General features: G+C 37.4%; 1 protein-coding gene across 1 annotated transcript in view; it reads right to left on the bottom strand.

Annotated features, from left to right (window-relative positions):
• The window catches only part of LOC110968300 (protein jagged-1a-like), a 91,368-nt gene that overhangs the window by 56,565 nt on the left and 18,946 nt on the right, over window positions 1-15,857 (bottom strand). The gene's annotated exons all lie outside the window — the stretch shown is intronic.

Genomic DNA, 15,857 nt, shown 5'->3' on the forward strand with positions numbered 1-15,857 from the left:
ACCGTTCCTCTGACCTCTCCAGATACTGCAGAGGATCCACAGCAGCTTCCTGGTTCCCTTTTCCTGCATAAAAGCACCAAAAAGTACTAGTTGTCAGTAATTATTTTCTATTTTCATAAACACAGTTAACTTAAAGTAAATGTTCTCTTTTGTGATTTTAGGATGGGTCAAAAGATAACATACTGATCATGTTGATGTCTGCATAGTCTAAACAGATCTTACTTGATTTGGTCTGTAGAGAGGAGGACAGCGTGGAGGAGCTGCAGGACGGAACCAGTAAGCTGCAGACTAGTGCTCCTGGTAACTGGACCTCATCATCCAAGGCCGACAACTAAATAAAATGAACAAGACATGCTGTTGATAGCATCTGTAATACAAATGATTTTATCCATTAACTGATTTATTGCTTTGTCCATACAATGTTAGAAAGTGTTACAAATAATACCTGTAATAATTTCCAACAGTGATAAATGCCTTGTTTTATTTTACAACAAAAAACACCAAAAGCATCTGTGTATAAGAAATCAGTGCATTGGATTTCCACATCTGCAAAGCTAGAAAATCACACATCAGAATTTTACCTTGAAATTATGAAAATAGCTGCAGATTACCAGTACTCTTTACTTCATTGTGTTAACTTGATCATTTGAATCAGTTTTTTAGACTTGTATTACTGATACGAAACATAATCAACACATAAATTAAAATGTGTTCGCAAAGAGTTCACTGGTTCGTCAAGGAAAATTTCAATGATAACCATATAGTTCAGTAATATGATTAATGGGTCATTGTGTAACAGCGTGGGAGGTTCTGAATACAGGTCTTGGACTGAAATATTGCTGCTGCTTTCCTCCGGTTTTATAAGGAGTTGTTTCATAGCTTGTTAGCTTACCAGCGGCTAACTGGCTGGCAAACAATAGTTCAACGCCAACCTCTAATCAGTGATCCGGTGTCCGGACCGCGTTAGCTGGCGGAACGTTCATAATACTGATGTGGGACTGTTGTAGCTAGCGTATTCATAGTAGGATAACAGCAGGATGTTGGAGAAATAAAACTTACCATTATCAGGATCGCTGGTCTGCATGGCAGACTCTTAGCGCATCGCACTGCTTGAATGTCTGTGTATTTCAGGCCGATTTCAAAATAAAACTCAATAAAATTCTCGTCCGGGTGAGTGTCCTCCATTGTCGCTTCGCCATACGGACATGTCCCTTCCGGGGCTCGGTAGGAAAAAAGATTTGATATATATATAATGAAAGTCGATATATATATATATAATGAAAGTTGATATATATATAATGAGAGTTGATATATATATAATGAAAGTCGATATATATATATATATATATATATATATATATGGCATGCCGTTTAGGAAATTATATATATAATGAAAGTTGATATATATATAATGAAACTTGATATATATATAATGAAAGTCGATATATATATAACGAAACTTGATATATATATAATGAAACTTGATATATATATAATGAAAGTCGATATATATATAATGAAACTTGATATATATATATAATGAAAGTCGATATATATATAATGAAACTTGATATATATATAATGAAACTTGATATATATATAATGAAACTTGATATATATATATATATATATATATATATATATATATATATATATCGACTTTCATTATATATATATCAACTTTCATTATATATATATCAAGTTTCATTATATATATATCGACTTTCATTATATATATATCAACTTTCATTATATATATATCGACTTTCATTATATATATATCGACTTTCATTATATATATATATCAACTTTCATTATATATATATATCGACTTTCATTATATATATATATATATCAACTTTCATTATATATATATCAAATCTTTTTTTCCTACCGAGCCCCGGAAGGGACATGTCCGTATGGCGAAGCGACAATGAAGGACACTCACCCGGACGAGAATTTTATTGAGTTTTATTTTGAAATCGGCCTGAAATACACAGACATTCAAGCAGTGCGATGCGCTAAGAGTCTGCCATGCAGACCAGCGATCCTGATAATGGTAAGTTTTATTTCTCCAACATCCTGCTGTTATCCTACTATGAATACGCTAGCTACAACAGTCCCACATCAGTATTATGAACGTTCCGCCAGCTAACGCGGTCCGGACACCGGATCACTGATTGGAGGTTGGCGTTGAACTATTGTTTGCCAGCCAGTTAGCCGCTGGTAAGCTAACAAGCTATGAAACAACTCCTTATAAAACCGGAGGAAAGCAGCAGCAATATTTCAGTCCAAGACCTGTATTCAGAACCTCCCACGCTGTTACACAATGACCCATTAATCATATTACTGAACTATATGGTTATCATTGAAATTTTCCTTGAAGAACCAGTGAACTCTTTGCGAACACATTTTAATTTATGTGTTGATTATGTTTCGTATCAGTAATACAAGTCTAAAAAACTGATTCAAATGATCAAGTTAACACAATGAAGTAAAGAGTACTGGTAATCTGCAGCTATTTTCATAATTTCAAGGTAAAATTCTGATGTGTGATTTTCTAGCTTTGCAGATGTGGAAATCCAATGCACTGATTTCTTATACACAGATGCTTTTGGTGTTTTTTGTTGTAAAATAAAACAAGGCATTTATCACTGTTGGAAATTATTACAGGTATTATTTGTAACACTTTCTAACATTGTATGGACAAAGCAATAAATCAGTTAATGGATAAAATCATTTGTATTACAGATGCTATCAACAGCATGTCTTGTTCATTTTATTTAGTTGTCGGCCTTGGATGATGAGGTCCAGTTACCAGGAGCACTAGTCTGCAGCTTACTGGTTCCGTCCTGCAGCTCCTCCACGCCGTCCTCCTCTCTACAGACCAAATCAAGTAAGATCTGTTTAGACTATGCATACATCAACATGATCAGTATGTTATCTTTTGACCCATCCTAAAATCACAAAATAGAACATTTACTTTAAGTTAACTGTGTTTATGAAAATAGAAAATAATTACTGACAACTAGTACTTTTTGGTGCTTTTATGCAGGAAAAGGGAACCAGGAAGCTGCTGTGGATCCTCTGCAGTATCTGGAGAGGTCAGAGGAACGGTTCTTGGAACAGATCGGAAGACACCAAGACGTGACCTCTGCCATTCTCCAGAACATCCAGAAGATGAATGAAAACCTTGGTTGCACTGATGGGACGCATGGCGTCGGTGCTGGAGCAACTGTCCCAGAATTAAACTGCATTGTTGACTATTGGCTTTTCTAGAAAATAAATCTTTTTTAGTACTTCACCTGTTTTGTATTTTACTCATGCACTTTGGGTGAATAAACAGAAATTTGTGATGAGAGATGCAAATTTTGTCTATAATCTACAGAGACTTTATTCAGTGTTCAGTGCACACTTTTGTTACACACATTTTGACAGATAAGCAGTTGTGCTTTTCAAGCAGATTTTAGTCAGAAACATCAGTAGCATATGTGTTTTTTTTTACTGTTACACCAATCTAGGTAGATAAACTGCACTACTGCAGCAGACATATTATTGAAATGTGCTTCTATTATGTGTCTACATACACTGCTCACAAATAGTTATTCAACTTTTGGGTGAAATTGATGGAAAATATAAAAAGTGCATGCTTTAGTGATATATCATAAAAATAGGGTATTTAACTAGAAACATGCAATAGTGATTTCCTCATCTCAAAAAAATTTATTGAATCAAAAGCTAACAACAGTGGAGGGTATGTCACAATAAAAATGTCTCAGTTTGGACAGAACAACAGCCTTCAGCTGAAATCCAGTACAATTGTGTCCCACCAGTGGCGTGATCATGGATGTGTCCAGGCAGCAGCTGACCTCTGCCTCGTAATTAGCCTTAAGACCAGCTATAAAGATAAACATAGATATTATCATTATCATCAACATATGGTGCATGTGTTTAACCTTTAAGCTATGTAGGGATGCAAATGTAGTCGAAGCTAAGTAGCTAAGCTAATGCTAACACGTTCAGTGTTCAGAATCAAAACATCTCTAAAAATTACCTGTTTTCTCAAACGTAGTCGCCGTTCCCTGTGACAACCATGAAGACAGATAATCACAGAAGAGCTCATCTGAAGAGCAAATGTCCAATAAGGTTCCTGTTTTTGTTTGCCATGTCCTTCCAGGGCTCAGTAGGAAAAAGTCTGAATATATGGAATGAAACTTTGAATAGATGGAATGAAAATCTGAACATTCTATATTCCGACTTTCATTATATATATATCTCAACTTTCATTATATATATATCAACTTTCATTATATATATATCAAGTTTCATTATATATATATCAAGTTTCATTATATATATATCAAGTTTCATTATATATATATCGACTTTCATTATATATATATCAAGTTTCATTATATATATATCAAGTTTCATTATATATATATCGACTTTCATTATATATATATCAAGTTTCATTATATATATATATCAAGTTTCATTATATATATATCGACTTTCATTATATATATATCAAGTTTCATTATATATATATCAAGTTTCATTATATATATATCAAGTTTCATTATATATATATCAAGTTTCATTATATATATATCAAGTTTCATTATATATATATCGACTTTCATTATATATATATCAAGTTTCATTATATATATATCAACTTTCATTATATATATATCAAGTTTCATTATATATATATCGACTTTCATTATATATATAATTTCCTAACGGCATGCCATATATATATATATATATATATATATATATCAAGTTTCATTATATATATATCGACTTTCATTATATATATAATTTCCTAAACGGCATGCCATATATATATATATATATATATATATATATATATATATATATATATATATGTATGTATATATACTTAATTTTTATTACTGATTCACAACAGCAGATATGTTTTAAAATCAACATCTGTTCTCATGAACAAGACATTTTTCATTAAGCTCATTGCATAATGTTGATATAGGATGTACAGTGTCTTCTAAATATCTCTGTACATGCATCTGCCTGTAGAAATTAAAGCATGAGCACTTGGCTAAGGTTATCATGCAAAATACGGCAAAGGTCATCAATTAATTTAGGTTAGCTTTATTAATATTTTATTTAATTATGGATGTTTATTTTTTTTAAATGATAATCTGTCTCTAAACTCAGTGTAAGTGATATTTTCGTGGCTAACCCTCAGCACTCAGGATGTGGACCTGGAAAAAAGACAAGCATAAACCAGACAGAAATTATCCTTCTTCTGTGCAATTTAACAAATTAGTTGTATATGAAGGTCATTTCTGAGGGACTGGGTTGGCTGAAGACCCAGTTCTGTGACTTCGTTTTATCTGTAATCTTGTCCATTTAGCCTGACTCAGACTAACAGAAAGCAACAATAACTGTCCAATCTGTACATTCTGCACTCAGAACACCACAAGTTCTGTCTTTGCTTTGTTCTGGCATCCCTCTGAGCCTCACTCTGGCACCAACTCAGATTTCATTATACAATCTGACTGGGAAGACCGGCCCAGCATCCCCAGAGGTGCTGTGGTTAAACTAATGTGCTGAACTGCTTGTAAGAGCTGGAAGAAGACCAGCTCGGTCAGCCGGACTCAGAGCTGCCAAGAACCCAGACTGGTTCTGGATCTGTCAGTCCAATCTGAAACAACATGGAAGCTCTGAATGGACTTGAACCCTGCTGTCTCTGTAAAACCTCTAAACCATTTGAGACTTTTGGATTAACTTACTGCTTATTTTTAGATGTGAGGCTAACTTTAGGGTGACACCGAACTACAAAGAGACACAAACAACCACAAAGACACCCGGTCGAGCTGCTGATCATTCTTCAGTTTCACCACAGTCCATTTCTGTGACCTGTGCCAGACGTCTCCACGCATTTGAACATATTAGGGGACAGGGAACCATTAAATCTGACAGGTTTTATAATCTGTCCGTATGCTCAGACATTCATAAAACTAATAACTGTTGGTGAAGCTGAAGAATTACTGCTTTGACACATTTCCAAAATGAAATTGGCTGTCAATCGATGTCCCTAACCGCCTCTGACAGGCGTAAATGGAATGAAGAACTGTGTCCTGAAGGAGTTTCAGGGTGTGAACAGGAGGGGCAGGAGAGCTTTCTGCAGCATCAGATAATCCCAGTTATCAAACAGAGAAGACAATTAACTTTTTATTGATGTATTTGTATTGATTATTGTCAACTACAACATTATTAGGTTGTGATAACATTTGATGGGTGGATCGTTGGTGTAAATAATTTGTGTTTTGAGGTTCCACAGACACACACACCTCACCACACACCGTCTTGACTCCTCCAGGGAGCTGAAGATGAGCGGAGGGATGGAAATGTTAACTTAATTAAAAGGGGAGAATCAATCATCTGTCCTGCCTAAAGCTGCTTATCCTTCCCAGAATGCACCGGGGCTGCAAACACAAGCCCTCTCTCTGTGTTGGCATTCCCGCTGTCAGGAATCACATGATGGATGACTGCGTGGGGAACATCGAACACAAGGATAACCTGAACACAACAGAAGTTCCGACATTTCCCAGGATTCCTTTTGAAAAGGACACATGAACATGATGCAGTCACCTCTGTGAGTCCAGAAATCTTCATTCACATGTAGAATTCTGTGACCTCTTGAACCACCATCGTCAATGGGAGCCTTTGTACGCTCGCCATCAATCTCAACCACTTCCTGTCATAAATTATAGAGCCTTCATTCATTTAGAAAACGTTGAATTCTAAATGTAATCCAGGCAGAGATCAGCTGCCATCAACAGCAGTTTAAGTAATGTGTGTGAGGATGATTTCTAAAGGCAGGTCAGGTCACTGTGCCAGGTAAAAAATAAACCCTGACTTTCTGTGGATCATCAGGACACAAGTCCATCATCAGCAGAAAAACAGTGAGATGTACAGTTACAAGAGTGACGTCTGGCTTTAAACACCTAACAAAGAACCCTAGAGGGAGACAAGAAACTGGAGAGAGAACCAGAAAAAATGTGGTCAGCTGGAGAACAATACAACTCATGAAAAAATCACAGAAAGAACTCCAGAAAACCAGCAAGGAAGCAGGCGAGAGCCAAAGTAACACCAACAGGGAAATGCAAAAAAGAACCAGGAAGGTTAGAACATACTCACAAAAAGACCAGCATGGAGAGAACCAGGGAGAGAGCCTGACAGATAGAAAAATAATAAAAAACTAGGGAGAGAACCAGAGAACTAAACCCAAGGAAAGACAACCACTGATTAGAAGAGCCAATGATCGAACCCATTAGAAAACAGTGGAAATGTCACTGAAGGGACTGAGGACCACTGAGACAACCAGTGAGAAAACCATAATAAAAATCAAAGGAGAACCAGAAAAAAAAGTGGGGGAAACCTCCTCCAGCTCTGCTCTCTCGCTCTCAGGTTGCGCTGGCGCAGAAGGCTGCAGCAGGTGTGGGAATGATTGATTTATTGATTATTGATGGGACTGTTGCAGGTGGGAGCGGAGCAATAAAGCTACTCCTGCTCCTCTTTATAATCAGATGCCACTCTGCTTTGGATGCGGGACTGTGAACAACGAATCGTTACTGCTTTGCACAGTTCAAATTTGCGCCACAGTTCTCTTATGCTCTCAATAATCCTGTTCTCTTTGTTTTAGTGTCGACTCCTGCCTGCTTCTGTTTCCGGGACCTTCTGCTTGGTTTGCTTTGCCATCTATTCACCTGGGACCTTCCTAGGAAACACCTGCTGCCAGCCAAACTTTGCCACGGTTTTTATTTTGTATATAATATATAATTATATATATATATATATATATATATAATATATATATATAATATATATATAACTTTTATTATTACTGTTAGTTTTATGCTCATTTATTCTATATCTGGGTTTACTATTATGTGTGTGTGTGTGTGTGTGTTGTATAAATTTTTTTTTTCATTTTTTTGTTTCTATATTGGTTCTACAGGTTTAAATAATAGCGACGTCCTACAACACCTACAGTAGGTGAGTTTTAATCATCTAGGTCTGGGTCCTTTATAAGTAGAGCTTGTTCTCCTTCAAGAAGGGGTCAACAGTCTTAAACTTACAATGGTCATGTTTCATGATCAACAGAAGAAAAGAAGGAACAAAAATCCAATCTACAAATTTGCTAGAATTCTCTAGACTTTCCCACATTGTTTTGTTGAAGGACGGATCTTTCACCTCCTGGGGCCTCAAAGATTTATAAACTCAAGCCATCTGGAGAAGAATCCATGGTTCAATCTGTAATGTTTTATGGTTTTATGGCGAAAATCTTCATCTACAAAGCAACTAAAGCTGCCGATAAATGTAATGAAGTTCACTTCTCAGTCAATCAAAGGTACACCTTCAGGAGTCCTGCCAGGAAGACAGAGTAAGTCAATCCTTGTTTCCATCGTTATGACCTTCAGTAGATTATATCACCAGCATAAAAACAAACTTTAACCAGTTCAGAACCATCATTCCTGATGCAAGTAAGCAAGCTTTACACCTTGTTCTCACTAGAAGACCTTTGAAGTTCTTCTTGTTTTCCATTGAAGAACAGATTCCGCAGTGAACAAGCTGCTGGATCGTCCTTGCAGTGAGTCCTCCTATCACACCACATTGTTTTTGCTTTGATACAGAAGAACGTCTGCTGACGTCTGTGGACTTTGCATTTTTTAATTCAGTTCAGGAAGTTGGATCCGCTTCTGTTCAGTACGCTAGGACAGAATATTCTTCATAGCAGCTGGACAGGCTTTAGTCCTAGACTACTGGCATCAGCTCCCAGGTTTTTCTGGGCTAGTGACCTCTTAGAATGAGGTCATGTCTGCTCTGTAACGCCCTCAGGCACAGATTATAGTGCGTGATTTCTTATTCTCAGATTGTCTTTGGGTTTGTAGATGTCTGAGGAGTGGAAAATATCAAATTTAAAATCATGAGAGGAATAATTTTCTTTTTGTTATCACCATTTTGGTATCCAGTCCTCAAAGACGTTATGTTCTTCTCAAATAGAACCCCCATTGATATTTACTTTTAACAAGATCAGTTTGAAAAGATCTAAAATCACAAGAAAACAAACAGTCCTTGTCTCTACATGTTTTTACTGCATTTTCTGGACCAGAAACTGACTAAATCCAGCTGCCTAGTTGACTTTTTCCAGACTCATGACGAAGCATCACATAAATCCCGGTATGAGGGTGATTATTAGCGAGTTTTCCCAGTGGGCGACACTTGGTCTCTGCAGTCCACATACCATAACATCTCAGCAGATCGCTACCACTTTTATTATTACGGAGTTTGTACCTACGCTACTACTAGTTCTCAACAGTGTTTTCAACCAGAAACTGGCCTTGGAGAGTTAACCTTGAGGTCTTACCATTCAAACCCAGTATTTGAAAACAATCAAGATGTTGCATTGAGAAGTGCAGGCTTCAGCTTTAAATTTGAGGGTATTTACATTCCAAACGTCAAGGTGACGCTGTTAGTATATTACAGACAACATATTTATTTCGAACCTCCACTCTTTTCTCAAGAACCAAAAGTAAATTGAACTGTTCCAATGGCAAGGTGTGTTTATTCCTCATTATTTCATTACAAGCAGCAGATAAATAGGTCCTAGAGCATTTCATGTTCGGTTTTGCTTGGAAATACTCGAGTCAACTTCAATATGAATGCCAAAGAGCATCACGATCAGTGAAGGAAGCTTGTCAGGCGTGAAAAACAAAACAAACCCATCAGAGAGGACAAGAAATAGATAGCTAATATCAATGTTTGGTAGATTCTAAAAAGAAAGAACGACCTGGTGAGCTCAGCAACACCAAAAACCTGAAGACCCCACAGAGAAACAAGTGTTGGTGGCGAACAGAAGAATCCTTTTCCAGGTCAAGAAAACAAAACCCTTCACACAGTTGGCCAGATCCACAGAAATCTCCAGGAAGGTAAAAAATCAACAACTAAGAGAAGTACTTTCACCAGAGTGACTACAGAGCGTTCCCAAACGGTGGACCATTGGTGAGCCTCAAAAAACAGGAAGGCCAGATAGAGTTTACCAACAAAACATCCAGAAGAACCTGTCGAAGTTCTGAACAACATCCTACGGTATGCGACCTGAGACAAAAGATCCAACTTGGACCACGATCGATGGGCAAGATAAAAGTCTGGAGAAGAGAAGGAACTGCTCAACATCCAAAAGATACGCTGTCAACGCTCAATCAGTGAATCGTACGGTGGTAGTCAATCATGGCCTCGCTCATCCAGTGAAGCTATGGTAGTGTAGTATGTCATGGCTCCTCATCGTGAAGCATGTGTTGGTAGTTCATGGCACCCCTTCTATCAGTGATAGCATGGTGTGTGGTAGTATCATGGGGTGGTCATGTTACGGCTTGTCCAATGGAATGTGGTTCTCTGATATTATTGATGATGTTGACCACTGAAGACGAAGCAGCACGGGAAGAATTCTGAAGACTATATTTAATCTTGCTAATTCATCAGCCAGTCAATGCTTCAGGAACTGCATTGGAACGGAGCCTCTGTTCATGGTGGCTATATGGACAATGACCTGGGCATTCTGAGAAAGCAACCAAAGAAGTGTTTTTAAGGTAAAGAAGGGAACGTCTGCAATGGCCCAAGTCAGTCAGCCTGACCTGAATCCAAAACTTGAGGCTGCATTATCACCTTGCATCGAAGACAGAAACCGAAGGGAAACATGTTCCTAAGAACAAGCAGGAAGTGAAGACTAGCAGCAGTAGAGGTCTGGGTACTAGATACATCACTTCAGGACCAAAATCCAGTTACCTTTGTGTTATGTTTCTATGTTTCTTTCAAAGCACATTCTGATTGTTTCATTTTCCATAATCCATTGTGGTGTTTTTCAACAGAGAAGAAATGCCTGAACAATTGGTGTCATTGTCCAAATGATTTATGGTCCTCAACTGTAATCCAGATTCATTCATGCTGACCGCTTATGATCGGTGTAAGCACTAAATAGTGGTACTCATAGATAATTTCACAATTCACAGATACCCACAGAGCAGACCGTAACAGTAAGTTAAGTAAAAATAATTCCCTGATTTCATGAGTTAGGCAGCTTCATCTTTTCACTCTGTGGCTCAGTGTCGATAAGGATTTAATCCAGTAACAAGAAAAGTCTAACCTCATGTTTACGAAGACTCAAAACCTCCCGAGTTCTCATGAGATGAAAGATTCAGGAAACAATCTTGTACAACCATGAAAACCTTCCCCACGGATCATTGTGCATCATAGGAAATCTAACAACATCTGATCGCTGAAACATGAGCCATACCTCCTTAGAACATAGAAGAACATGGATTATTCCCTTCCAACTGGACCGCTACGTAGGAGAGCTGCGTGCAATACAAACAGTTAAGGTGTGCACAGAAACTATATCATTTGGAATTAAAATGACATCTTTCCAGTTGTTCAGCTTAACACGCGCTACAAACTGTAAGTGGAGAACCCACAGTCCTTTTTCGCCTGCTGCATGAAGCAGGACAGTCCAACTCTAAAACATTACCTGTGAGTCCCTAAGACAAGGGTGTCCAATTCCTATCTTAAGTCCAGGTCCACTTCAGCCTAGTTGGATCTCCAGTGGACCGGACCAGTTGTTTACTATATATGACAAACGATAAAATCAGATGAAAAACAAGACAAAAAACCAACCAAAAAAACAGAGAAACAAAAATTATTTGTGAAAATGAGATCACAAAATTCAAAAAGATGAGACCAAGCGCACACAAAATAAAACAAATAGAGAATAAACAAACTATAGCAAACAAGTTCACAAAGCGACAAATACGAACAAGATTATGATGAAAGACAGAAAGATTGAATATAATAACACAAAACGGTACACAAAACAATCAAATATAACGCAAAACCATGACATGACAATAAATAGACACAAAACACAAGCGACGAAAGGGAAACACATGGGACAAAAACAGAAGCCAATCTAGAGTGAATCATATACATAGGAAACAAATACAAGAAGTCAGTAAACAAAAAAATATATCAAAAACATGGAATAGAATGAATTACAAAAATGGTACACAATAATTGACAAAAACAATTCACATAATAGACCTACAACAACTACATTCTGACAAATCACACAGACAGAGAAACAAAAAAATTGCGTGACAAAGAAATTGGACAAAATCTACAAAGCGACAAAAAATGGCACAAAAACAAAAACAGACAAAAAAACACCATGATCAAAAGCGGCACACAAAACGAACATTAGCAAAAGACCAAACTGACAAAATAAGACAAAAACTGCAAGCCGAGACAAAAGGAAACACAAACGACAAAAACAGAAAAAAAATGACCAAAAATGAGACGAAACTCAGACAAATAAAACCAACAAAAACAAGACAAAATCTCTACAAAAATGAACAAAATGACAGAAAACAAGACAAAACAAAAATAATGACAAAACGACACAAAACAAAACAAGAGACAAAATAGACAAAAAAGTTACTAAAGCGACAAAAAATGATGGGGGATGAACAACAAAAATGCAGACAAAACCGACAAAAACATTGACAAACCGACATCGAAAAAAAACAATAAATTGACAAAAAATTGCCAACAAAGCAAGGACCAAAAGAAGACAAGCAGACAAAAACCACAAGTGAGATGAAAAGACACACAAAACAAAAACGAGAACAAAGATCGACTAAGAAACGAGACGAAAATTAGATTAAAAAAAAAAATAAAGACAAAAAAATGGACAAACGACACGAAACAAAAAGACAGATAAAAAATTCGAACAAAAAAGGCAAAGACATACAATGGGACAAAATACATAAGTATGACCAAAGGAAACACAAACGACAAAACAGATCAAACAAAACATGATGATGAAAGTCAGACGCACAAAGACAAAAGCAAACACAAAAACACATGACGTAATAATATTAATAATGAGCAAAACCGACAAAAAGAACCAATCTTAGTAATTACTTTCTTGATCTAAAGACAACTTGGTGATGGTCTATGAAATGTATGTGTTTAAAATTTATATTTACTAATTACAATCTTGCAAGTTATGTCTTCCTCTGGAATTTTACACTTTGAAGGCCGATTGGACCCTCGTGCGAGGACCGCTTTTGGCCCACCACGCGCTCATGTTGGACACGCGTCTGACCAGCAGCTTGGTTCTGCAAAATGGGGAGTAGAAAGAAAACGACGATCTGTGAAGTGATAGAGCAGAATCTTCTCTATTGTTAGCATCCTGAATGAGCCAATAACAACTGTCTAAGGAAGATTCCTACATCCATGACTCGGGTATTTTCAGCTTTAAGTGTGCAGCTATCTGCATATCTTACTAGCAGCCAGAAGGAGATATGTAGCATCCCTTGCTTGTTTACTGCAACCAATTTCGAAAGCTCTATTGCAGAAGAATTGCTGGGGACTGTTAAAAAACACAACCGTTCCTGCCATAGAAACGTATAACGGACGCTGGACGAGGCCTGGGTGGAGCCAGATGTTATGGCTGGTGGTGTCCAGAAAGGGGAGTGGCAAGCGATTCCCAAACAAAACCAATTTTATACGAACAATCGATGATAGTTTGAGCTTTTATTCTGAAGGAGGAAACCACAATACTACAGTTAGGTGGTGGTTTCCGGACAACAGCAAAGAGCCGGCCATCACAAAACCAGCCCCAGAAAGGGATAGAGCTGATTACTGTGGTGAAAGAGGTTAAAAATTATTCTGACACTGCAGAGTCACCGCTTTCCTAAACATTTTAAAGGAAAGGTGTTGTTTTATGTTCTAAGGGGCAGGGGGTGTCCCAACAAGTGGCCCGCGGGCCAAAAGTGGGCCTCCAGAGGTCCAATCCTGCCCTCAAAGTGTAAATTTTCCAGAGAAGTGTACGGTGCGTGCAGAGGCTCAAATGCAGGAAATAAGATTGTAGACAAAGATAGATCAAAATTGTATTTATTTAACAAACGAACCAGAAATGTCAACGATTACAATTCCCTAACCTGGAAGTTAAACCAATCACCTGGAAGTCAACCACACCACTGTTAGTGGACTAACCCTGGAGACCACCCCTGGAAACAGGAAGGGTTCTTATGCAAGAATAACAAAATCACAAAATAATGGCAAACCCATAAATTGGTAATACCAAGGTGGAATACCACCATAAGAAATATACTGAACAAAAAAACTATCGTCATCCTGTTTCAAACCAGAAACCCAAGGCTAGAACATACTACTGTCGAGCAGAAAACCTACCATAAACTATAGCTGATCTCAAGTACTGATAAACTGTGACAAATTACAGAACTATCGAGAACTCTAAACACAGACCCTAACATTACGATACGTGAAAACGGAAGTGTGGTACTGGCTGGGTCAGGGAAGCTTAACTGACGGCCACCGCAGTGAGACCAAGGATAGACGAATTTCCACAGCTTAGGAGCAGCCGCTTCACTCCGTGAGCTCCGTTGTGTTGGTGTGACTGGCGTCACTGGGGGAAACGGTGGACTTTCTTCCCAGAGGGCAAAAACAGCAGGAGTGTTCCCTTAGGGCACCGTGAACAGGGGGGACGGAGATCTTGGACCCTGCCTCCCGTCGAAGGAATCCCAGAACAGGGAGATCGGAGAATTCGCCATGGACGACGGAGATGTAAAGTTGGTGGGTCCGGTGGCAAACGAACCGCGGAGGGACTGAACAAAGTTCAAAACTGACCTTTTTTAAAGTTTGAAAATGTGGGGGTAAAAAGAAATTTTCCATCAGTGAAAACTTCTGATGTCCACCATTTTTCAAACATTTTTGAGAAAATGTTTTGAACATTTTTTGGTGGAAACAAAAGAATGTTAAAAAAAATGTTTCTTAGAAACATTTCAACAAAAAAATCAACCAAAATCCAGTGAAATTTGCTGGATTTTAAGTTTGATTTTTATGTGAATGTTCTTAAAGAAAACATACGAAAGTTTTTACTGATATATATGGAATCACTTTAGATATTTTTACTCATTTTTTTAAAATATTTACAAGAAATTTTCCCTTGCCTTTGGGAGTTTTTTATTTTTTTTTAAATAAAACCTTTAAAGGGAAACTTTTAAGGAATATTGGGAATTTCCTTCTTGAAGGTTTGAAATTTTTCAGAAATTTTGGGCAATTTTTTTGCTGAATTTTGATTTTTCAGACAAGGAATACAGTATTTTTGCTGCCCATGAAAATGAGACAACAGTGAGGGTTGAAAAGGGTGCCAACAATGTTGTCTGGCCCCTCATTTTTTTGAGTTTTTGTGTAAAAATTAATGGTCATTTTTGTCTTTTTTTTCCTGTCTTGCTTTTTGGTGTGTTTTTCCAAATGCACTCAAGGAAATAACCACATGTACGACAAACATTTTGTTACACTGCACAATTTCTGGGAGAAATGGTGCATTATGGGAAAATTCCAGGAGGTGCCGATACTTTTGTCCAATTAGACTTTTACCTAAGCACATTCTCTTTCGCCAAAGATGCACTTTTATTATGGCAAGCAGAGGAAACCAAGGAAGATTGGCTCACGCAATGCACAAAACCACAAGACAGTCTGACATGTAATTAGCGACCGATGCAACAATTGCTGGGAAACCGGCAGCGCAGCAAACTTAATGGAGAACCGAATGGAAGAGTTTGGATCTTTAGACGGTTTTCACTGTCTGCTGCCAAAAATAAGAAAATGACAATCTGGGTTTTTTGACATGATTAGTAGAAGCTTTTTTTTTTAAATTCATACTTGCCCGGTCAGTGATGCACAGGCCTTAAATAACAAATAGAAGTTAACAGCTCTCA

Source organism: Acanthochromis polyacanthus, chromosome 3, assembly GCF_021347895.1.
Source record: "Acanthochromis polyacanthus isolate Apoly-LR-REF ecotype Palm Island chromosome 3, KAUST_Apoly_ChrSc, whole genome shotgun sequence".
In the NCBI taxonomy this organism is placed as follows: Eukaryota; Metazoa; Chordata; class Actinopteri; family Pomacentridae; genus Acanthochromis; species Acanthochromis polyacanthus.